This window comes from Pristiophorus japonicus, chromosome 6 (assembly GCF_044704955.1).
Source record: "Pristiophorus japonicus isolate sPriJap1 chromosome 6, sPriJap1.hap1, whole genome shotgun sequence".
NCBI lineage: Eukaryota > Metazoa > Chordata > Chondrichthyes > Pristiophoridae > Pristiophorus > Pristiophorus japonicus.
Window position 1 is genome coordinate 28,726,927 of NC_091982.1, and position 24,626 is coordinate 28,751,552.

Sequence of the window (24,626 nt, forward strand, 5' to 3'; positions counted from 1 at the left end):
TTGTCACTGAAGGTCAGGTGGAAGAATTGCTCCCGAAACACACTCTGCAGATATGGTCTCCCACTGAGAGCCCTCTTGCTCCTCCTCCTCCCTCTTCTAGCAGCTTGTCCTGCTCTGCATGGCCTCTCTTCATTCTCCCAGTCATGCTGAATGCCAAGATAAAGGCCTACGAATCCACCCATGTCTAGGAGTAACTGCTCCGTGCAGAAGCCTTTAAGTCAGCAAAAAAGTACTTCAGCACATGCCACGCTGCTCCCAGTAGACTATTGAAACTTTAACCATACAGAAAGCACCCAAAACTCTTAGAATTACAGCAACAGCCAGAAGAAATAAGCCAGCAACTAACCTGTAAGTAGTTGATGATCCATTTAAATAATGTTGGTGGGGTTCCATTCGCAAGAAGGCATCCAGTGCACTTCCTATCGGATGTGTGCACAGGTGCTACCGAGCCCAATTTTGCCCCTAATAAGTCTATGTGACCTGACAGCGACAAGATTTATTGTTCTAAAATCGGGTTTAAAATTCCAGTTGTTAAAAATGTATTGCTGTTACAATGATTAAACAACTAGGATCTTTAAGTGTTCACTTCCTAAACATGGGATTTTCAATTTTAATATTGCCATGTCACATGTCCGGAGTCCATTCAATTTATTTTCAGAACTTCTCTGTTTTTCCTCCACAGTGCTCAATCTCACTGAAACCACAATAAACAGATTTTTCTAATAACTCTAATTTTCTTATTAATCACCATTGTGTCAATCAATAATGAGTAAATTGAAGTACATGTACCTCAAAAAATGTCACGTTTATCTACTCTGAAGAGTGGCAGCATGTAATTAGGTAAATGTTTTGCTGTCCTTATTGATTTGTGATCTTCAGTCAAATTGGGGCATTGGAACCGGTTCTTGGGGCATTGGAACCGGTGCTTGGGGCATTGGAACCGGCTCTGGGGGAAGTGGGACCAGTACAAACTGGACGGTCTGCACATAGGCAGGACCGGAACCAATGTCCCAGGGGGAGTGTTTACTAGTGCTGTTGGGGAGGAGTTAAACTAATATGACAGGGGGATGGAAACCAATGCAGGGAGACAGAGGGAAACAAAATGGAGACAGAAGCAAAAGACAGAAAGGAGATGAGTAAAAGTGGAGGGCAGAGAAACCCAAGGCAAAAAACAAAAAGGGCCACTGTACAGTCAAATTCTAAAGGGTCAAAGCGTAATAAAAAGGCAAGCATGAAAGCTTGGTGCCTCAATGCGAGGAGTATTCGGAACCCAGGAGAGGGCTCTGAGCTCGTTAGAGTTGGTGAGAGCACAGATGAACAGGACCCCAAGAAAGAATGCAAAAGGGAGGAGGCAACAGAGCAGAATAGCACTGGGGTAAGTGTAAACCACAAGGTGATAGGAAGGGGCAATATGTATGAATATAAAGGGGCTGCAGGAGGCGTCAAAACTAAAAATCATGGTTTAAAAACTAGTATTAAAACACTCTACCTAAACGCACGCAGCATTCGAAATAAAGTAAATGAGTTGACGGCACAAATCATTACAAATGGGTATGATTTGGTGGCCATTACAGAAACGTGGTTGCAGGGTGGCCAAGACTGGGAATTAAACATACAGTGGTATCTGACAATTCGGAAGGATAGACAAGAAGGGAAAGGAGGTGGGGTAGCTATGTTAATAAAGGATGATATCAGGGCAGTTGTGAGAGATGATATTGGCTCTAATGAACAAAATGTTGAAGCATTGTGGGTGGAGATTAGAGATAGTAAGGGGAAAAAGTCACTGGTGAGCGTAGTTTATAGGCCCCCAAATAATAACTTCACGGTGGGGCGGACAATAATCAAGGGAATAATGGAGGCATGTGAAAAAGGAATGGCAGTAATCATGGGGGATTTTAACCTACATATCGATTGGTCAAATCAAATCGCACGGGTAGCCTGGAGGAGGAATTCATTGAATGCATACGGGATTGTTTCTTAGAACAGTATGTTACAGAACCTACAAGGGAGCAAGCTATCTTAGATCTGGTCCTGTGTAATGAGACAGGAATAATAAACGATCTCCTAGTAAAAGATCCTCTCGGAATGAGTGATCACAGTATGGTTGAATTTGTAATACAGATTGAGGGTGAGGAAGTAGTGTCTCAAACGAGCGTACTATGCTTAAAAAAAGGGAACTACAGTGGGATGAGGGCAGAGTTAGCTAAAGTAGACTGGAAACACAGACTAAACGGTGACACAATTGAGGAACAGTGGAGGACTTTTAAGGAGCTCTTTCATCGTGCTCAACAAAAATATATTCCAGGGAATAGGAGGGCGGTAAGAGAAGGGATAACCAGCTGTGGATAACCAAGGAAATAAAGGAGAGTATCAAATTAAAAACCAATGCGTATAAGGTGGCCAAGGTTAGTGGAAAACTAGAAGATTGGGAAAATTTTAAATGACAGCAAAGAATGACTAAGAAAGCAATAAAGAAAGGAAAGATAGATAATGAAAGTAAACTTGCGCAAAACATAAAAACAGATAGTAAAAGCTTTTACAGATATATAAAATGGAAGAGAGTGACTAAAGTAAATGTTGGTCCCTTAGAAGATGAGAAGGGGGATTTAATAATGGGAAATATGGAAATGGCTGAGACCTTAAACAATTATTTTGCTTCGGTCTTCACAGTGGAAGTCACAAAAACCATGCCAAAAAATTGCTGGTCACGGGAATGTGGGAAGGGAGGACCTTGAGACAATCACTATCACTAGGGAGGTAGTGCCTACAGGCTAATGGGACTCAAGGTAGACAAGTCCCCTGGTCCTGATGAAATGCATCCCAGGGTATTAAAAGAGATGGCGGAAGTTATAGCAGATGCATTCGTTATAATCTACCAAAAATTCTTTGGACTCTGGGGAGGTATCAGCGGATTGGAAAGCAGCTAATGTAACGCCTCTGTTTAAAAAAGGGGGCAGACAAAAGGCAGGTAACTATAGGCCGGTTAGTTTAACATCTGTAGTGGGGAAAATGCTTGAAGCTATCATTAAGGAAGAAATAGCGGGTCATCTAGATAGGAATAGTGCAATCAAGCAGACGCAACATGGATTTATGAAGGGGAAATCATGTTTAACTAATTTACTGGAATTCTTTGAGGAGATAACAAGCATGGTGGATAGAGGTGTACCGATGGATGTGGTGTATTTAGATTTCCAAAAGGCATTCGATAAGGTGCCACACAAAAGGTTACTGCAGAAGATAAAGGTACGCGAAGTCAGAGGAAATGTATTAGCATGGATAGAGAATTGGCTGGCTAACAGAAAGCAGAGAGTCGGGGTAAATGCGTCCTTTTCGGGTTGGAAATCGGTGGTTAATGGTGTGCCACAGGGATCGGTGCTGGGACCACAACTGTTTACAATATACATAGATGACCTGGAAGAGGGGACAGAGTGTAGTCTAACAAAATTTGCAGATGACACAAAGATTAGTGGGAAAGCGGGTTGTGTAGAGGACACAGAGAGGCTGCAAAGAGATTTAGATAGGTTAAGCGAATGGGCTAAGGTTTGGCAGATGGAATACAATGTCGGAAAATGTGAGGTCATCCACCTTGGAAAAAAATAAACAGTAAAAGGGAATATTATTTGAATGGGGAGAAATTACAACATGCAGGGTATTGGTGAGGCCACACCTAGAGTACTGTGTGCAGTTTTGGTCACCTTACTTAAGGAAGGATATACTAGCCTTGGAGGGGGTACAGAGATGATTCACTTGGCTGATTCCGGAGATGAGGGGGTTACCTTATGATGATAGATTGAGTAGACTGGGTCTTTACTCGTTGGAGTTCAGAAGGATGAGGGGTGATCTTATAGAAACATTTAAAATAATGAAAGGGATAGACAAGATAGAGGCAGAGGGGTTGTTTCCACTGGTCGGGGAGACTAAAACTAGGGGGCACAGCCTCAAAATACGGGGGAGCCAATTTAAAACTGAGTTGAGAAGGAATTTCTTCTCCCAGAGGGTTGTGAATCTGTGGAATTCTCTGCCCAAGGAAGCAGTTGAGGCTAGCTCATTGAATGTATTCAAATCACAGATCGATAGATTTTTAACCAATAAGGGAATTAAGGGTTATGGGGAGCGGGCGGGTAAGTGGAGCTGAGTCCATGGTCAGATCAGCCATGATCTTGTTGAATGGCGGAGCAGGCTCGAGGGGCTGGATGGTCTACTCCTGTTCCTCATTCGTATGTTCTTATGTTCTTATAATTCAAACCCAGAACTTTTCAATAAGTTTAAAAATTCAATATTAGCTCATTTTATGCTCTCCATAATCCATGAAAATAAAAGTCAATAGTTTTTTATTCCTAAATTATTAATCATTTATAATGTAGCGACTTGGATTCATAGATCACGTACAGCAGTGAAGCTGACAAAAAAAAAATCTCAAAACTCAAAAAGGGACATGACAGCTTAAAATAATTGTAGATTAAAGTTTATTTAGGAAGTTACACTTCCATTCACTGAAACCCTCCCGCGGCTCCAGGTGATGAATGTGTTGTCACTTCAGTTTTTAGACTGGCGCTGAGTGCCTGATTCACTGTTATGCTTCGCTTCTAATTCTAAAACCAGCAACATTTGGAGTAAGTTTGCAATGTCGAGATTGAAGCATTAGCTGCAGAGATTTATGGTGCACGTCGCCAATCTCGCCATGGCGGGAAAATCTGGGCCATTGCATTTCTTGTGGCATTGGGAATTGGTCCTTCAGTGAGAAATCGCTGAGTTCATATCTTTCCTTCAGATGGCTTTATTTTTACTGCATTTGTAAATCAACCAGCAATGAAGGTTTTACTGGGAGTGAAATTGTCAGACAGAGGAGAGATACAACAATTAGAGAAGAAAAATATACAAAACATAAGACAATGTGGAATGAGACAAACCCATTCAGCTCATGAAGCCGCTTCTTATACAGACTGTATTCCAATCGACCCTATTGATGATTTCCTCTGCTTATTTAATGCACTGAGGGAAGGTTCTGCATAAATACTCCATCATTAAAATGTTATTAAGCAATATTACATTTATTCATCCTAGTATGTCAACTAGTTAACCATAGTCTGTTCCCTTCCACAGACTATACCACCTCTCATTCCATGATAAATAATTAATACGTAACCCAAAAACCTGCAAATCCATTTTAGAACCGTAATTTAACCATCCCTGTTTTTAAAAAATTCATTCTCGGGATATGGACATCGCCAGCGACGCCAGCATTTATTGCCCATCCCTAATTGCACTCTAGAAGGTGGTGGTGAGCCGTGTTCTTGAATATTGAGTGGCTTGTTAGGCCATTTTAGAGGGCAGTTATGAGTCAACCACATTGCTGTGGATCTGGCGTCATATATAGGCCAGTCCGGGGTAAGGAAGGCAGATTTCCTTCCCTGAAGGACATTAGTGAACTAGAAGGGTTTTTATGATCAACATTACTGATACTATCTTTTTAATTTCAGATTTTTAAAACATTTAATTAATTAAATTTAAATTCCCCAGCTGCCATGGTGAAATTTTAATACATGATCATTTGTCCAGGTCTTTGGATTCCTCATCCAGTAACATAACCACTATGCTACCATACCCTTAAAGAAATTTTGAAGATGTTGACACTATATCAACTGTTGTTGCTGGGAGTCTATTCCCCATATTCCATGAGAGGAAGAAAAAAAAATCTTGCACACGTGGAAGTATCTCAATTGATGAAGTTAAGAGCTGTTGTCACCTTCTCAGCCACAGACAAGGCAGTGCCTCATGGAAAGAGGCCGTAAATCAGTTTCCAACAACTGGTCTATCTCTGTTACACTGCCATGGAGAAAACACAATCTTCTCATACACTGCCTATAGGAAAAACCCAGATAGGACCTTCATGGTCTGTAGAACCTATGACATGAATACCCGTGGGTTGGGTTTTACCTGCATGCTGCAATCTTCTGGCTTCTGTCTTTTTCCACCATGTCTTCAACATCCTCTTCCTCGAAGCACAGGAACAATGGAATCACCAGAGGGAGATCCATCATCTCCCTATACTCAGTTCCCTTGAACCTTTAAATGTTCAGAAATGTTGCAGAATTGCACACCTATGTAGCTTTTCACCTACCCAATCTATTTCTGTCGTGGGGTTCCTGTGCAGGCTGATCCCCATATCTTTATAATAGCAGTGATTTGCAGGGGTAGTAAATTAGTGATAATTTGGGGGAATCTCAGGGTACATGTGGCCATGCCCTCTGCTTTGTTTAAATGTGGTGAAGTGTACTTCCGGCAAGAAGATCAGGGTCACAAGTGGGATCATGGGAGGGAAATTGTGGTGGCCATATTTAAGGATGGGCTTTCACCAGAAGGCTTCTTTATCTCATTTTACTAGCCAAACCACCTTTACATGACCCGTAAATGGATATATTTTTAAAAGAAAATCCAGGTCTAACAGAGATTGAGAGAATCAATATTGGAGAATAAGAGAAGAACTTTTAACATGTTCATAAATACAGCTATCATTGGGAAAGAAGATGTCCCTAGAAGACGGAGAGGTGGAATAAATCACATTTTAAGAAAATAGGAGCGATTTTGAAAGCAAAGACCAAGGAAGTCATTCTAACTTTGATTGAAGGTGTAAAAATGATGGCATCAAAATGGCTGCCCTTTATAGACCCTGCCCAATTTTTCCTTTCACAATGGAGAGGAGAATCGGGCTTCGTGTATAATGGACATCTAATTTGATATCGCTCATTTTACACTATTGCCGAAGATGCTTAAAAATCCTTTATATAAACTACATTGTTTTAATATTCATTGCAATAAATCCACTTAATGTTAACATAGGGTACAATATTAGAATTCTTCAATGTACATCTGGTTTCCTGTTCCCCATACACATGCCCAGCTGCCCAATCCCCTCTTAGTCACAGATGCTACAGTTATGCTCATTCTCTTCTTTCCTTTGAATTCTGTCATACGGTTTAATCTCTTTTGTCCTGCTACATTTTTTCCAACAGATGCTGCCATTCTATCTGATCTTAATGCTGCCATACTGCTTAGTCTCTTGCCGGATGCAGATGCTGTCATCTTAATAAATATTGCATGCAATGTGCTGTAGTTGCTAACGATTTGCTGTTCTAAGAGTTTGGGAACAATATTAAGAAAAGAGTAAGTTTATCATCCACAGCAAATTAAGATAAAAAGGTCTGATAGTAAGGAATGTAGTTCTTGAAAAAATAATTGTGTGGAATATATTTAAAATAGAATAGCAATCCTATCTATCTTTATAATATAAACCTACCTCTATATGTACTTCCTGCCAACGTTTTCCATTATAAATTGATTTGTCCACATTTATAATGGAACCTAGCTATGTAAGCATTTCTTACTGTAAGTACACCCTCCCCTTGTAGAGATGCAGCAGCTGACACTCCCGGCCACTTCTGCTAGCCTTTATTTTCACTCCTTAACATTAGCCTGTCTGTGCTTTCTGCTTTTTGGTATTTCCCTTTTTTTTGGTAAATTTTAATAAAGTACAGTATTTATAATACTGGAGATCATGGTCCTGATAATTTGTGCAGTTCATAGACTGAGCAACAGCCAATGAGCAGCAGCACTGATTTCTCCATAATATGCAGGTTCTGCTCATTTGCATGATGATTGATATTAATTCAGTGCAACATCAATGTAAAATGGGGCTGCTGCACTTGGGGGAGTGGAAGTTTGTTCTAGTTTCCGTTAAAACCATGCAGTAGCCTAAGGCCACAACAACAACAAATTGTATTTATATAGCACCTTTAACATAGTAAATTGTCCCAAGGAATGTTATAAAACAAAATCTGACACCAAGCCACATAAGGAGAAATAAGGACAGATGACCAAAAGCTTGGCCAAAGAGGAAGGTTTTGAGAAGCGTCTTAAAGGAAGAAAGAGAGGTAGAGAGGCGGAGAGATTTAGGGAGGGAATTTCAGAATTTAGGATCTTGGCAACTGAAGGCATGGGCACCAATGTTTGAGCAATTAAAATTAGGGATGCCCAAGAGACCAGAATTAGAGGAGCGTAGATATCTCGGGGGTTGTGGAGGGATTTGAAAACAAGGATGAGAAGTTCAAAATCGAGGCGTTGCTTAACTGGGAGTCAATGTGGGTCAGCGAGCACAGGGGTGATGGGTGACTGGGACTTGTTGTGAGTTAGGACAGCAGAGTTTTGGATGACCTCAAGCTTATGTAGGGTAGAATGTGGGAGGCCAGCCATGAGTGTATTGGAATAGTCAAGTCTAGAGGTTACAAATGCATGGATGAGGATTTTAGCAGAAGATGAGCTGAGGCAGGGGCAGAGTCGAGCGATGTTACAGAGGTGAAAATAGGCAGTCTTAGTTATGGTATGGACATGTGGTTGGAAGCTAATTTCAGGATCAGGTATAACACCAAGATTACGCACAGTCTGGTTCAACCTCAGACAAATGATAGGGAAAGGGATGGAGCCAATGGCTAGGAAACAGAGCTTGTGGCGGGAATCGAAGGCAATGGCTTCAGTCTTCCTAATAGTTAATTGGAGGAAATTTCTGCTCGTACAGTAGTGGATGTCAGACAAATATTCTGACAATTTAGGGACAGTGGAGGGGTCAAATGAAGTGGTGGTGAGGTAGAGCTGGGTGTCATCACCGTACATGTGGAAACATGTGTTTTTGGATGATGTTGCTGAGGTGCAGCATGTAGATGAGAAGTAGGAGGAGCCCAAGGATAGACCCTTGGGGGACACCAGAGACGGGAGTGGGATGAGAAGCCATTGCAGATGATTCTCTGGCTATGATTAGATAGATAAGAATGGAACCAGACGAGTGCAGTCCCACCCAGCTGGATGGTGGTGGAGAGGCGTTGGAGGCGGATGGCGTGGTCAAACATATCAAAGGCTGCAAACAGATTGAGAAGGATGAGGAGGGATAGTTTACCTTTGTCACAGTCACATAGGATGTCATTTGTGACTTTGATAAGAGCCATTTCTGCACTGTGGCAGGGGCAGAAACCTGATTGGAGAGATTCAAACATGGGGTTCCGGGAAAGATGGGCACAGATTTGGAAGGCAGCAGAAGATAAGTACTGATAGCATTAACAATTTGGATTGCATGTCAGATTATGTGTTTTGCCAGATAATTTCTGTGATTTTGTAAGAATGGTTTCAACTTCAGGAGCACCCAGAGGGACCCAAAGAAGGGAACAGTTCACTGCCAGAAGGCAGAAAAGAAGAACGCAGAATTTCAATGAGTTTACCTTTAGACCATAACAGAATAAATTCAAGTAAGAAGGGAAAGACAACGGGGTTCTCCTTGTAGAACACCTCAAAAACGTATTTCTTGAGCCATGTGGAGTTAAGTGTCACCTTTCTGATGGCAGAACAACAGATCAGTACAGGAAGAATTTCCTGGTAAGAGAAGTGCTGCTGTCCCTGTTCTCTCTTGGGCACTGTGAGAACGACACACTTGCTGCTCTCTATTGTTACTTAAACAAGTATTCTTTTACACTGCCTCATGGTTCAAAAGTTATCTAACTCTTTGGGCTCAATTTTTCCCAAAGCCGTTTTTTGGCATATTGCCAGAGGTTCGCCCATTTTTCTAGGCTAGAGCTGCTTCAAAAATAAACGTGCCAAGTTTCTCCGTTCTATTTTTTCAAATTGATGCTGCGCAGCCTGTCCTGTAGCCTTGGGGGGGGTGGAGCCTCTTGTCTGCGTTGAAAAAACGATGCTGCCCCTTCTGCGCATGCATGAAATAAAAGATGTTTTGACGTGATTCCTATGGGCGCGCATGCCCAGTATAGCTCCCGGTCTGCAATCGGCCAATTTTAAAGAGCCAGTTGTGTGTGTGACAACTTTGAGTGCTGTGTGAGAACTTTAATTATCGTTGGAAAAATCGGAGCTGCAATACAAGATGCAATGCAGTGCAAGGACCAAGAATTTCTTACAGGATGAAGTGGAGGCACTAGTTACTGTGATTGAGGGCAGATGGCAGGAGCTGGACACCAGCAGAGGTCACATAAAAGTCCCACTCAAAGAAATGAAGAAACACTGGAACCAACTTGCACAAGATTACTATGACCACCCAAGGTCTGGAGGCCAGTGCAAAAAGAAGTTGCAGGACCTTGGTCAAGTAGTTAGTGTAAGTAGTATTTTCATTTTTCAAAGGAATTGCAATTGTAAATGTAACCATCTGTATATGTCCAACCCAGCAGAAATACACCCTCTCTAAAAAGGTATATTTTCTTCGTTGCAAAGGAAAGTTGCACACAACAAACAAGAAAGAACTCGAACAGGAGGAGGCCCGGCAAATCTGCAGCCACTGACACCCTTGGAAGAGAGGGTCGCTGCTTTGATGGGTCCTGCCTGGAGAAAAGCAACCACCACTGCACAAACTGGACCCACACTCGAGGGAGAGGGTAAGTCCTGTGTAAGCATCGGCTCCCCAAGGATTGTTGGGCATTATTTCTCACTGCAGAAAAGAGCTGGCAGCCCCAGCTGTGGGAGGGGCCCGGGTATTTTTCCATGTTGTACACGAAAAATCCACCTCTGATCGGCGGGGGTGGTCTGGGACAAGTTACAATAGTCAGGAGAAGGCAATTCATCACAGGTAATGGGCAAAGATGGAAGGTCCATTGTTAAGCAATGTGAACTCATCAGAGATGTAAACTGGTCAATGATCAAGCCATTACCTAAATGAGATAACCCTGAGAGGCGGGAAACCAGAAAGCCATTAAGCCCCAGACCAGTTGAAAGCGAAAACCCATCACCGCCCATCACTGGAATACACATTTACAAAGTTCTGAGATGAGGGGCCACTCAGACAGAAACTTTGAAACAAGGAAAAACTTTTTTTGGCCAGAAGAAACAAACAGACTTTGGATATAAAAGATGGCCGTGTGGCCATCTCTCTCTCTCTCTTTTGCTCTCTCTTGCTTCACCTCCACAAGGTCCGAGCACTCCATCTGGGACGGAGAGAAGAAACCACCAACGAGCAACCAGAGCCTCACTATTCAACTGTGAAATGCATCTCGAGACTGGGACTTGGATACTATAGACAGTACGGAACGAGAAGAAACGCGTTTTCACCGGGGGAAGCAGCGAGTAAGCCAACGGTGAGCATCATCCCTGCCCACACATCTTTAAGATCACAGCCACTGTGTGAGGAGGTGTCATGTGTTCTCCAAACCAAGCCTTAGTAAGGGTTTTAGTGGTGTGGTTTTGCTGCAAGGACCATAGGGGTACGCCCAGCCGGTCTGTACTGATTCGGTGGTACACTGTGGATCCGAGCAGAGGGTTTATGCGTTGGGTACTTTGCGATAGGGGAGGTTTAGACATGCCAGGGTATTGAATTGTACTGCATAGTCACTGTGTTTACTTGTAGTTTTGCTGTGTTGAGGTAGCTTTAATAAAGCATTGACGGTTGAGACCGAAGTATTTGTCCGTGACTCATTCATCAGTTCAGTACAATAATCACTCCCAGGTCTAGAACTATTGTAATGTGGGGGTGCGTTGAAACCACCTAAAATAAACCACTTACACCTGCAAATTCCACAATCTGGCTTTCCTAAATGTTAAGTACTGAGCGGGCTAGCCATACTTCGGTTCATGGGGATATCTCCCTCAACTACACTTCGGTTGATGCAAAATGCTATCATTCATTGTGGTCCTTCAAATCAGCCTGCTGCCTGCGCTGTGTGAGCCTACTCATGCCACCCACCATGCCCCTCCTCTGCTACTAACCATTTGTCTGTTCTGTTAAATTTAGCAGAATTTGAGGCCAACCCTGACGAGGCTGAAGCTGAATGCAAAAGAAGATTCAGACACGGACGAGCATGAAGAGGAGAACATCTTCCAATCCCACCTTCCAGACCAAGAGCACGGGGGTGAGGGAGAGTGGGAGGGGATGAAGCCCCCACTGTTGTACTCACTTTGGAGGAGGTACAGGTGCCGCCCCTTGAACTGCTAGCTCCTTCCCTGAGTAGTGGTATGAGTGTTAGTGGGATATTCCATGGTTTCCCACCGTCTGAGGCTGGGGATTCCAGTAGGGTGCAGTGGGGCACACCCAGGGCCCTACCGTCCAAGGCTGCGGGTCCCAGTGGGATGCTGCGAGCCACACCCAGGGTGAGGAGGGGAAAGAGAGCTCGACTGCGCTCTCCTGAAGTGCAGGATCTGACAGATGTGGTTCACATTATGACAATGAGTGCGGAGAGCATTGACCTTACCCGATCACTCCTGGACACCATCAGTGGGGTAGGTGATGAGGTATCGAGACTGTCGGGAGAAGTAACAACACTCTCACGAGAAATGGGAATGCTGTCCGGGAAAATGCGGGAGGGAATATCTCAGTCAGTAGAAACAATGTCGGTGCACATGAGAGAGGGAATGTCGCAGGTAGCTGATGCGCTGTCAGAGAACATGAGGGAGGGAATGTTGCAGGTAGTTGACACACTTTTGCTCAACATGAGGGAAGGGAGTGCATGTCACAGGTAGGTGAGACACTGTCGGCGAACATGAGGGAGGGAATGTTGGAGGTAGTTGAAACACTGTCAGGGCACCTGAGGGAGGGAATATCAGAGTTAGCTGCTGCAGTAAGGGAACATGCCCAGACCCCACGCCCATTGACAGAATCAACTGCCACTCCCACTCCAATCCCCAGCCTTGCACATTACTGCCTGCCACCCCCTCCCCCATCCATCAACACGTGTGCAGTACTCAAGATGTTCGAAAGAATAAGCTTGGTACCAACCCGAGAAACACTGCGCCACCGCCTGCGGGCAGGGGTGGTGGAATCACCAAGACCAAGCACAGCGGAAGGTCTTAGAATAAGGTGGAGGAGTGATGGGTGCAGTATTTGTTATTATTATCATTGTCATTACTTTTGTAATTGTTCTCAAATTAAAAGTTTTTTTGTAAGTTATTTAAATATACAAGTCTAAAATTTAGTCAGTGATCTTAATGTTTTTAAGTGATATGGGGCTAGAACCTCCACTTTTGAGCTTATCACCCAAAAATGGGTGTTATTTCTGGCGTGGGTGATAAAAAAGTGTTTTCAGATCGCCGGCTTCTCGCCCATTCTCAAAAATCTAGTTTACATTTTTTAAAATGAGCATTACCATGAGCGATACTAAATGGGCAGTAGCATAACATTTTTTTGACCTTCTGCTGTAAAATGTGGCCATTCTTAGCAACAGCATGGCAACGCTCGATTCCCACAATTCAGGAGGTCAAGGGTCACCATGACATGCGTGGAAGGGGAAACAGAGAGAGAGAGGGAACTCAGAAGGACTGAAGGTGTGGCTGGGTATGGTGCGGCTGCTTTGGGAGGAAGGAGGGAGACTTCAGAGCTTCACAGCAAGTAGGCAAACAAAAAGTAGCTGTTAACAGCTACATATTTGACCGAATTTGGCCTATAATGGAGAGAGACGAGATGGCATCACAGCACGCTGTGGAGACTGATGCTGGAGAGAGCAGTGAGGTGGGAGAGGAGCACATTGGAGGCTGCAAAAGAGCCTGGAGGTTCTCAGACGAGGCAAATGCCTCCCTCCTGCAGGAGGTCGAGTCACACTGGGGTGATTTGACATAGGGAGGGCGTGGGAAGCCCACCCCAAAGGCACACCAGAAGATATTGACCGAGATAGCAGAGGTGGTCTCATCGGCGACCAACAAGGTGCATGAGGGCAACCAATGCCGCAAACGATGGAATGACCTTGTGGGATCCGCAAGAGTAAGTATTACATTAATTTACGTGTATTTATGTATTTATATAATTTGATTTGTAACAGTCATGAGTGACTATCAGCAGATGTGAGGTCTTTCACTTTTACAGGGAATGTTTTACTCATGTGTGTTATGTGTTGTATCAGTCTCTGTGACAGTACCTAGCAATGATATCACACAATGATCTCATGCCATGTCGTCCTGTCACCTTTTATAGAAGAAGCTATCGACGATGAGGTCCATGCAGAGGCGAACGGGTGGGGGGCCAGCAGTCTCCAGCGACATCACTGACATGGAGGAGCGAGGGCTAGCACTCATGGGGAAGCACACCCAGACAGCCATAGACGCATCTGCAGACCCTGAAGTGATGCCACGTGAGTAAAGCTTACACCATGCATGATGTAAAGTCAATAGATGCCACACCAACTCATATCCGACCAATCATATATGATAGATGATTTCTAAAAGTGTCATAGAAATAATGCTGGCCTAATGAAAATCATTACAATCCATAATGTGTTGATGGTCATGAAATGTGATGTCTGTGATGATTTTGAGAGTGGTGGTGCTTTTGTCGTGCATATGCTGTGTGTAGCGCTGGACTCACCTTGTCACCCTCGCACCCCCCTCTCTTCTAACAACCTCATTTGTGTTTTGCAGCTCAGCCAGCAGCGTAGCCCCAGACAAGGCCACAGAGGCCAGAAGGTGGCAGGAGTCGGCGGACGATCCTACTACATCTGGTGCTGAGGAGCTCCGATTGTCACCCGTCAATCCGCTGGGCCTGTTCTCGACGGATGAGAGTGCGGACTTTGAAGAACCTGCATCGCCACGCTCCAGAACCCATTCCACCCCAAGGCCATCTATTGGTCCTCTGGTCATTCCCGCCTCCACTCTGGAGGTGCCAGCCCCAAGCACCTCTCCACAGGGTGCCCCATTTGTCCCCAGGACGGCGCCGACTTCGCGGAGGCTTTGTGGACGCGGCAGGTCTGTTCCAACGTACGCGACATGACAGCGGAGAGATGGTACAGTTGTCCAGGAGGACTGTAGACATTGGTGACCAGCTCATCGAAGCTTTGGGGGGCATACCCCGACACCTGGCCACCATGTCCGAGTACATTCCGCGCATGGCGGAGTTCCTGGATGTGATAGCCAGGAACACTCCAGCCACGGCCCTCCCAGAGCGCGGCACTCCACCCCTAGGTTCGGCATCACAACTGCGAACGACAGATGCAAGCAAGGACCAAGATCCTGCATCTGCATCAGAGAATGTTGCCCCCTCGGCATCCCCCGCTCCTGTACCCGTCCAACCAACGCATCTGCCTTCATCCCCCCTCAATGACGCACCACCTGAGGAGCTCCTCGGCCAGACACCGTGGAGTGAGGAAGGGAAGGGATAGAGGTGGGGAGAAGAAAGAGAGGGTGGAAGGAAAGGGAGGTGCATGTGCGCAGGTGATGGCTGTGTTATATCTCCACTTGGGTGTATGCAATTTGTTGCAAAGTATGGGGGCTGGGGACCCGCTCCTTTGTATTCTGTGTTGCTGGACATGTTGAACATGTGATTGATGTCAATGGTGAAAAAAGTGGGATGTGGGCGGGGGTTGGGTGTTATTGGCTGTGTTACTTATGATTTCAGACCAATGTTGGTATTAAACTTTTGTTATTGAACATAACCTTGTTGCGTATTTTCTCACATAGCTGGACTGTTACACACTGGTGATTCCTTACCGTGAAAGGGTTAAATACAACTTAACATCAATCAACGTAAACTTTAACTGGCACAAAGGTCATTGATGTCTGAGCTGCACACACACAGCAGTGTGTCAGCGTTGTCACTCACAACTACGCTCTTTCAGGCAAATCTTTTTGATATCAGCTCTTCATGTAAGAGTGGGATTTAACAAATGCCCGCCACAGCACTGGTGTCCGTCCCGGTTAGTTCCATTTTTTGTGGGCAGTTTTTTGAGCGGGCGATATTCTGGGCAATATGTTTCGGAGGTAGTGAAATTGATGGTGGGCGATCTCCATGGCCGCTAATTTGTGTAAATATGTTCTTTACGACAAAAAACCGTTGCCGGGTGTTATTATTGAATCTCGGCATTAAGTCCGTGAGTAAAGTAATGCTGGGCGATAATTTGGGCGTTGAATTCGCCCATTCTGCTGATTCCGCCCCAAAAAAGTGGACGGGCAGTAATATTTTTTCTCGGCGTTAAGACCATTGGGAAAATAATGCTCATCGACAAGTCTCCTAAAAAAGCCCGTCAGTTTCCATTTTGTGCCAAAATGGCCGATATCTGGGCGTTATACGTCATTTCAGCGGTTAAATGGGCGCTAAGCAGGAATAAAAATTAGTTCTAGCCTATAGACTTTGTAAGTGATCTTAAGTGAAAACTTTAAAGTTTGATACAAGAATATGTTTATTAAAGTTAAGTTATGTACAAACAAATATAAACTTTTGAATAAAATATATTTTGAATTATAACTGAATCATTTCCAATATTTGTTCCATTATTAACACAACTTTTTGAAGTAATCAAGAATCATTTCCATCATTTGTTCGATTAACACAGCACAACATTACGGAACAGGTCCAAACAGTAAACATGGTCCATGTGGAATAGTTGCCGCTGAGCCTTCAGGCAGCAAAGCATTCACAGATGAGCTGCTGGCGCAAGGCTCGAGCAATCGTTAAAGGGGCACGACAGCACGCCCTCCTCTGCCATCGTGCTCCGGGTTCAGGTAGTTGCATGGCTTCCTCGTCCTCTTCCTTTTCCTGCTCGTCATCTGCATCTTCCTTATCATTATCATCAGCCACTCTCACCGCAAGTGGGTGTTCTACAGCTGCTGCTGCCTCATGATGGCTAAGTTATGCAGCATGCAGCACACAGTAGTGAACTGATCGACAATCTCAGGGGAGTATTGCAAGGAGCCTCTGAAATGGTCCAGGCATCGGAAATACTCTTTCAAGATGCCAATATTCCTCTCGATTATGCTGCGCATCGCAATGTGCGACATGTTGTATTCCCGGTAAGCTTCCGTCCGGGTTACGTGTAGGGGCGTCAAGAGCCAGGTGGCGAGGTCGTACCTTTTGTCTCCCAGTAGCCAGCTCCGCCCTTCTTGCTGCTGCTGAAACATAGCAGATATAATGCTCACGCATAGGATGAACACATCATGGGTGCTCCCAGGGTATCTTGCATCAACTGATGTGTTTAAATTTTACCTTTACAAGAAGCTCAAAATTGCAGGCAGGACAAGTTTCTTTCTCCCCACAAGATCTGTATGGACCCAGGTCTGAGCAGACGCAGTGATTGGGAAGCACCCAATCCCCCGGGCTACATTTGATGGGTAGTGCAGGCTTCTGTAGCCTTCTGTCGGCCTTCCACAGCCCCCACCCCACCTCGGGCTTCTTTTGAAGCAGAGCCCCAAGCCCCTGTGTTCAGATGAGTATCAGATTCTGCCGGCCGAGCCCTGTTTGCAAACATTCAGTGGTAGGCGTGTCAGTTTAAAAAAAATGAAAACTTACAGAATTCCATCAAACTTCCATTTACTGCGTTTTAAGGTAAAAAAAATGGCATCTTTATTATGCATACTTAAATGTTCTTCGCTCCCTCCAAAACTTTGCTGAAAAACAATGGTGTCTTTCTGCGTCGATTTTTCAATGCACACTGATATTGTTCAACTCACCATAAGGTTTTTCGGGAATGGTCACATACGCTGACCTGGGAGAATTTTTTGGGGGGGTATCCTTACATGAGTGACAAAAACTGGCGCAGACATCATGTTACGCCTCCTATGACGCAAAATAAAATAACCTAAAAAAATCGTAACTAACTGAGTTACGCTGGCGCACATTCATTGGGGAATCACTGAGGAAAATTGAGCCCTTTCTCTTGCAATGTGTAATAGGCATCTACCAGCAGATCCAACCACATTAGCTTCTGGTGTCATCGAATGCACTCAATCTTGATTCACACGAAGCCGCTTCATAGCGGCCAAGTTTCGGCCTCAGTTGCTCCTGGTTTTTTGGAGCAACTGGTTTAGAATGGAATATCTTAGAAATTGCAATTCTCGGCATTTAGTTTGCTCCAGTTCTAGTCAGTTAGAACAGTTTAAGTTTGGAACAGATTTTTTTTTTCAAAAGGGGGCATGTCCAGCCACTTACGCCCGTTTTGAAAGTTTAGGCAGTGAAAACTTACTCCAAACTAACTTAGAATGGAGTAAGTGAAGATTTTTGTACGCTCGAAAAAACCTTGTCTACACTTTAGAAAATCAGGCGTAGGTTACAAATCAGGCGTCGGGAATGGGGGGGCGGGGGGGGGGGGCGAAAGGGAAGTTTACAAACATTAAACACTTCAGTTTTACAAATAAAGAGCCATCATCAATAATAAATGATAAATACATCAATAAATCAACCAATAAATCAATCAAAAATAATTAATAAGAAATTTTAAAAATTAAAAAATCAATAAATAAAAAATTTTCTACTCACCGACTGCAGCACCGGGAGCCCTCCAACAGCGTGCTGGGACGGAGCCGCCCAGTGTGTCTCTCTCTCTCTGTCTGTCTGTGTGTCTCTCTCTCACTCTCTGTCTGCCAGTGTCAGTGTCTCTCTCTCTGTCTGTCAGTGTCTATGTGTTTCTGACAGCGAGGAGGAGGGGGGGAGGAGGAGGAGGGGGACGAGGGGGGAGGAGGGGGATGAGGAGGGAGAGGAGGAAGAGGAGTGGGGAGAGGGAGGGGTGGGGAGAGGGAGGGAGGGGAGAGGGAGGGAGGGGGAGAGGCGAGGGAGGGGGAGAGGGGAGGGAGGGAGAGGGAGAGGCGAGGGAGGGAAGGAGGGGGCGAGGAGAGGGAGGGAGGGACAGGGAGAGGACAGGGAGGGAGGGAGGAGACGGGGAGAGGGAGAAAGGGAGGGAGGGGGAGAGGAGAGGGAGGGAGGAGAGGGGGAGAGGGAGGGAGGGAGGAGAGGGGGAGAGGGAGGAAGGGAGGGAGGGGGAGAGGAGAAGGAGGAGGCTGAACGGGCCCGGCCGACGTGAAGAAGCCGGGGCCAAGACTTCGAGCGGGGGCCTGCCCCCAGCAAGATGCCGAGCGGGCGGGCCCCGCCGAAGGAAGAGGGAGCGGACCGGAGTTAAAGGTATGTGGCCGGGGGAAGCCAGAGCTGGCGGGGGTGGTCGCTGGAGCTGGGGGGGGGGGCAGCGGAGCGGGAGCTGGGGTGGGGGGTCGTCGAAGCGGGAGCTGGGGGGGGGGGGTCGTTGGAGCAGGAGCTAGGTGGTGGGGGTCGTCGGAGCGGGAGCTGGGAGGGGGGGTCGTTGGAGCAGGAGCTGGGTGGGGAGGTCGTCGGAGCAGGAGCTGGGGGGGGTGGTCGTCGGAGTGGGAGTTGGGGGGGTTCATCGGAGCTGGAGCTGCGGGGAGGAGTTGGGGGGGGGATCATTGGAGCAGGAGCTGGGGGGTGGGTTGTCAGAGCGGGAGCTGGGGGGCGGTCGTCGGAGCGGGAGCTGTGGGGGGGGGGGCGGTTGGAGCAGGAGTTGGGGGAGAGCGGAACGAGAGCTGGGGGGAGAGCGGAGCGGGAGCGGGGGGGGGAGTGGAGCGGAAGCTGGTGGGGGCGGGTGGGGAGTTGAGAGAGCCAGCTGAACAGGGGAGGAAGCTGGAGCCCGAGCAGAAGCTGGACAAGGGAGGTGCAGCCTAATCTTCGCCGCCCCAGTGAGCCCATTCGGCCAGGGCTAGGGGCGGCATGCTTTGGGCCCCTCCCACACAGTTTCAGAGCTACTGCACATGCGTGCCCACTGTAGCGTGCCTGTGCAGAGGTCCCGGCACTGATTTCAGCGCAGGGACCTGACTCCGACCCCCACATCTCGTGCTGCGCCGCGCCAAGCTCCAAAGGACCTGCAGGGATCCGGAGAATCTGCAGGTATTTTTTAGGCGCACTTTCGGGCGCGAAAAACGGGCGTCCAGGTCGGGGCTGCGCCGTTTTAGGCGCGGCCCGAAACTTGGGCCCATAATAACTATGGAAGGCAGAATTTCCAACATCAAATAATTAACTCCTTATGGAGGAGCATGCCATTGAGTTGTTGGAGAGAAGCTAGGCTCGCCATGGGAAAAGGTGGAATTGTGCAGGCTGCTGGGTCATTGAATCATATAAAGTTACAGCACGGAAGGAGGCGATTTCGGCCCATCGTGTCCGCGCCGACCAACAAGGAGCTATCCAGCCTAATCCCACTTTACAGCTCTTGGTCTGTAGCCCTGTAGGTTTCAGCACTTCAAGTGCACATCCAAGTATTTTTGAAATGTGGTGAGAGTTTCTGCCTCTACCACCCTTTCAGGTAGTGAGTTCCAGACCCCCACCACTCTCTGGGTGAAGACATTTCCCCTCAAATCTCCTCTAAAACTCCTACCAATTACTTTAAATCTAATCCCCCCTGGTTGTTGACCCCTCTGCTAATGGAAATATGTCCTTCCTATCCACTCTATCTAGGCCTCTCATAATTTTATACACCTCAATAAGATCTCCCCTCAGCATCCTCTGTTCCAAAGAAAACAAAGCCAGCCTATCCAATCTTTCCTCATAGCTAAAATTCTCCAGTCCAGGCAAAATCGTCGTAAATCCCCTCTGTACCCTATTGAGTGCAATCGCATCCTTCCTATAATGTGGTGACCAGAACTGTATGCAGTACTCTAGCTGTGGCCTACCGAGTGTTTTATACTGTTCAAGCATAACCTTCCTGCTCTTGTATTCTATGCCTCAGCTAATAAAGGCAAGTATTCCATATGCCTCTTAACCACCTTATCTACCTGGCCTACTATCTTTAGGGATCTGTGGACCTGCATTCCAAGGTCCCTTTTTTTCTTCTACATTTATCAGTGTCCTACCATTTAATGTGTATTTCCTTGCCTTGTCAGCCCTCCCCAAATGCATTACCTCACAGTTCTCCGGATTGAATTCCATTTGCCACTGTTCTGCCCACCTGACCAGTTCATTGATATCTTCCTGCAGTCTACAGTTTTCTTCTTCATTGTCAACCACGCAATTTTTTTTAGTATAATTTGCAAACTTAATCATACCCGCTACATTCAACTCTAAATCATTGATTATATACCACAAAAAACAAGGGACTTACTACTGAGCCCTGCGGAACCCCACTGAAAACAGCATTGAAGTCACAAAAAACATCCATCAACCGTTACCCTTTGCTTCCTACCTCTGAGCCAATTTTGGATCTAACTTGACAAGTTTCCCTGGATCCCATTTAGTTTCATGACCAGTCTGCCATGTGAGACCTTATCAAAAGGCTTGCTAAAATCCATATACATGACATCAAACGCATTACCCCCATCGACCCTCCTTGTTACCTCCTCAAAAAATGCAATTAATTAGTTAGACACGACCTTCCCTTAACAAATCCATGCTGACTGTCCTTGATTAATCCATGTCTTTCTAAACACAGATTTATCCTGTCACTCAGAATTTTTTCCAATACTTTTCCACCACCGAAGTTAGGCTGACTGGCCTGTAATTACTCGGTTGATCCCTTTCTCCCTTTGGAAACAATGGTACAACTTTATCATTCCTCCAGTCCTCCGGCACCACACCTGCAGCCAGAGAGGATTGGAAAATGATGGTCAGAGCCTCTGCTATTTCCTCTTTTGCTTCTCTTAACAGCCTGGGATACATTTCATCCGGACCTGGGGTTTATCCACTTTCAAAGCTGCTAAGCCCCTAAATACTTCCTCTCTCATTATGTTTAATTCATCTAATATTTCACACTCCTCCTCCCTGATTGCAATGTCTGCATCAACCCTCTCTTTTGTAAAAACAGATGCAAAGTAGTCATTAAGAACCATACCCACGTCTTCCGCTTCCACACACAGATTAACTTTATGGGGCGAGAGTTTTCTCGTTTTTTTGTATGCTTAACGCCCATTTTACTGCTGAAATGGTGTATAATGCCCAGATATCACCCATTTAGCCACAAAATGGAAACTGGCGTGCATTTTTCAGAAACTTATCGGCGAGCGTTACTTTCTCCATGTGAGTAATGGCAGGAAAAAATAATACCACCTGTCCACTTTTTTTGGGCGGAATCATCAGAATGGGCGAAATCAACGCCCATAATATCACCCAGCGTTACTTTCCACGAGGAATTAATGCTGAGATTCAATAATATCACCCGCCCATTTTTTTTGTCGTAAAGAGCACATTTGGCGAAACTAATGCCCAGGAGATCATCCAGCGTCACTTTCACTACCTTGCACACATATCGCCCACAATATCGCTCGCCCAAAAAACTGCCAGATAAAGTGGAATTTTTCTGAACTAAAGTCAGCGGTGTGGCTGCCATTTTTAAAATCGCAGGTCGCTTCATTCAAAAAGCTGCTTCAACTTCGGGGGAGTTTGCATTGACTCTGGAGTTCTTCTCAGGTGAAGTGACCATCTCAACAGACATATTTTCGGACTTGGGATTATTGGGGGTTTAATCTAAGTATATTTTAGTGAGGAAATAATTGCTTCTGATCAATCGCTATTATACTTTCATTGCAATGGGGCCAGCCATTTCTCAGCCTGCATCGATTAATATGTAGATGCTGCAGAGTGCAGATGGCTCAATGTATGATGCACATCATTATGTCCCCAATTTAAGACGTGGAAGAATGAGGAGGAGGGCCAGACCATACACACCCTGCACGTACCGCGACGGAGACTGTGCTTCCACAAGGTGGTGATCAATGAAATATGTGAGCTCATCAGGTCACATATGCAGCCTGCCACAAAGACATCAGTGTCGGCCGAGGTCAAGGTCACCGCGGCACAGTCTTTCTATGCGTCCGGTTCCTTTCGCGCCTCCGCGGTCGACATTTGCCCTTTGTCCCATCATGCAACCCATCGCTGCATTAGACAGGTCACGGAGGCCCTGTACACAAGAAGGATGGACTTTATCAGCTTCCCCATGACCACGGAGGCTCAGACTGGCAGGGCTGGAGCATTCTACCGCATTGCTAAGTTCCCCAGGGTGGAGGGAGCGAAAAAGTGCACTCACATAGAAACATAGAAAATAGGTGCAGAAGAAGGCCATTCAGCCCTTTGAGCCTGCACCACCATTCAATGAGTTCATGGCTGATCATGCAACTTCAGTACCCTATTTTCTTTTTTTTTATTATTCGTTGCCAATCTTTCCAATTCTTTGTCAGATCATCTTGTCAGATTACAAACGCCAGAGGTCACCTTGCACACATCAAGGATCACTCTGCGCCAATGCTCTTAGCCAAAAGGCCGAGAGCCACTGCACCGTTCCTGGAAGTACTGCAATACCAGGTTCATGCCATGGAGGTGGATGGGTCAGGCCCCCCACACACCTCCGTGGAGGTAGATGGGTCAAACCACCCCACCCACCTCCTATTTCCAAAAAGCATAGGAGAATCACCTTCCTGATCCAGGGAGAACCACGTTGGGGTCATGGTTACTCCCCTGTCAGGTCAGTTACGCATGATCTTAGCCAAAAGGCCGAACACATTTCTCAAGTTTTGAACTATAGAAATGATCCCTAAAAGTATAGTCTATTCCTGCTTTCTCGCCATACCCCTTGATCCCCTTAATAGTAAGGACTACATCTAACTCCTTTTTGAATATATTTAGTGAATTGCTAGCAACAACTTTCTGTGGTAGAGAATTCCACAGGTTCACCACTCTCTGGGTGAAGAAGTTTCTCCTCATCTCAGTCCTAAATGGTTTACCCCTTATCCTTAGACTGTGACCCCTGGTTCTGGACTTCCCCAACATTGGGAACATTCTTACTGCATCTAACCTGTCTAAACCCGTCAGAATTTTAAACGTTTCTATGAGATCCCTCTCATTCTTCTGAACTCCAGTGAATACAAGCCCAGTTGATCCAGTGTTTCTTGATATGTCAGTCCCGCCATCCCGGGAATCAGTCTGGTGAACCTTCGCTGCACTCCCTCAATAGCAAGAATGTCCTTCCTCAAGTTAGGAGACCAAAACTGTGCACAATACTCCAGGTGTGGCCTCACCAAGGCCCTGTACAACTGTAGTAACATCACCCTGCCCCTGTACTCAAATCTTCTTGCTATGAAGGCCAACATGCCATTTGCTTTCTTAACCGCCTGCTGTACCTGCATGCCAACCTTCAATGACTGATGCACCATGACACCCAGGTCTCGTTGCACCTCCCCTTTTCCCAATCTGTCACCATTCAGATAATAGTCTGTCTCTCTGTTTTTACTACCAAAGTGGACAACCTCACATTTATCCACATTATACTTCATCTGCCATGCATTTGCCCACTCACCTAACCTATCCAAGTCACTCTGCAGCATCATAGCATCCTCCTCACAGCTCACACTGCCACCCAACTTAGTGTCATCCGTAAATTTGGAGATACTACATTTAATCCCCTCGTCTAAATCATGTACAATGTAAACAGCTGGGGTCCCAGCACAGAACCTTGCATTACCCCACTAGTCACTGCCTGCCATTCTGAAAAGTACCCATTTACTCCTGCTCTTTGCTTCCTGTCTGCCAACCAGTTCTCAATCCATGTCAGCACACTACCCCCAATCCCATGTGCTTTAACTTTGCACATTAATCTCTTGTGTGGGACCTTGTCGAAAGCCTTCTGAAAGTCCAAATACACATCAACTGATTCTCCCTTGTCCACTCTACTGGAAACATCCTCGAAAAATTCCAGAAAATTTGTCAAGCAAATCCATGCTGACTTGGACCTATCATGTCACCTCTTTCCAAATGCGCTGCTATGACATCCTTCATAATTGATTCCATCATTTTACCCATTACCGATGTCAGGCTGACCGGTCTATAATTCCCTGTTTTCTCTCTCCCTCCTTTTTTAAAAAGTGGGGTTACATTGGCTACCCCCCATTCCATAGGAACTGATCCAGAG

The 24,626-nt window shown here is 45.8% G+C and overlaps 1 non-coding gene across 1 annotated transcript; it reads right to left on the reverse strand.

The window, feature by feature from the left end:
* Positions 1–23,047: 23,047 nt before the first annotated feature.
* Positions 23,048–23,268, reverse strand: LOC139266469 (small nucleolar RNA U3). Its single transcript, XR_011593714.1, has one exon. It is a non-coding gene; the product is annotated as a small nucleolar RNA U3 (small nucleolar RNA).
* Positions 23,269–24,626: the final 1,358 nt, after the last annotated feature.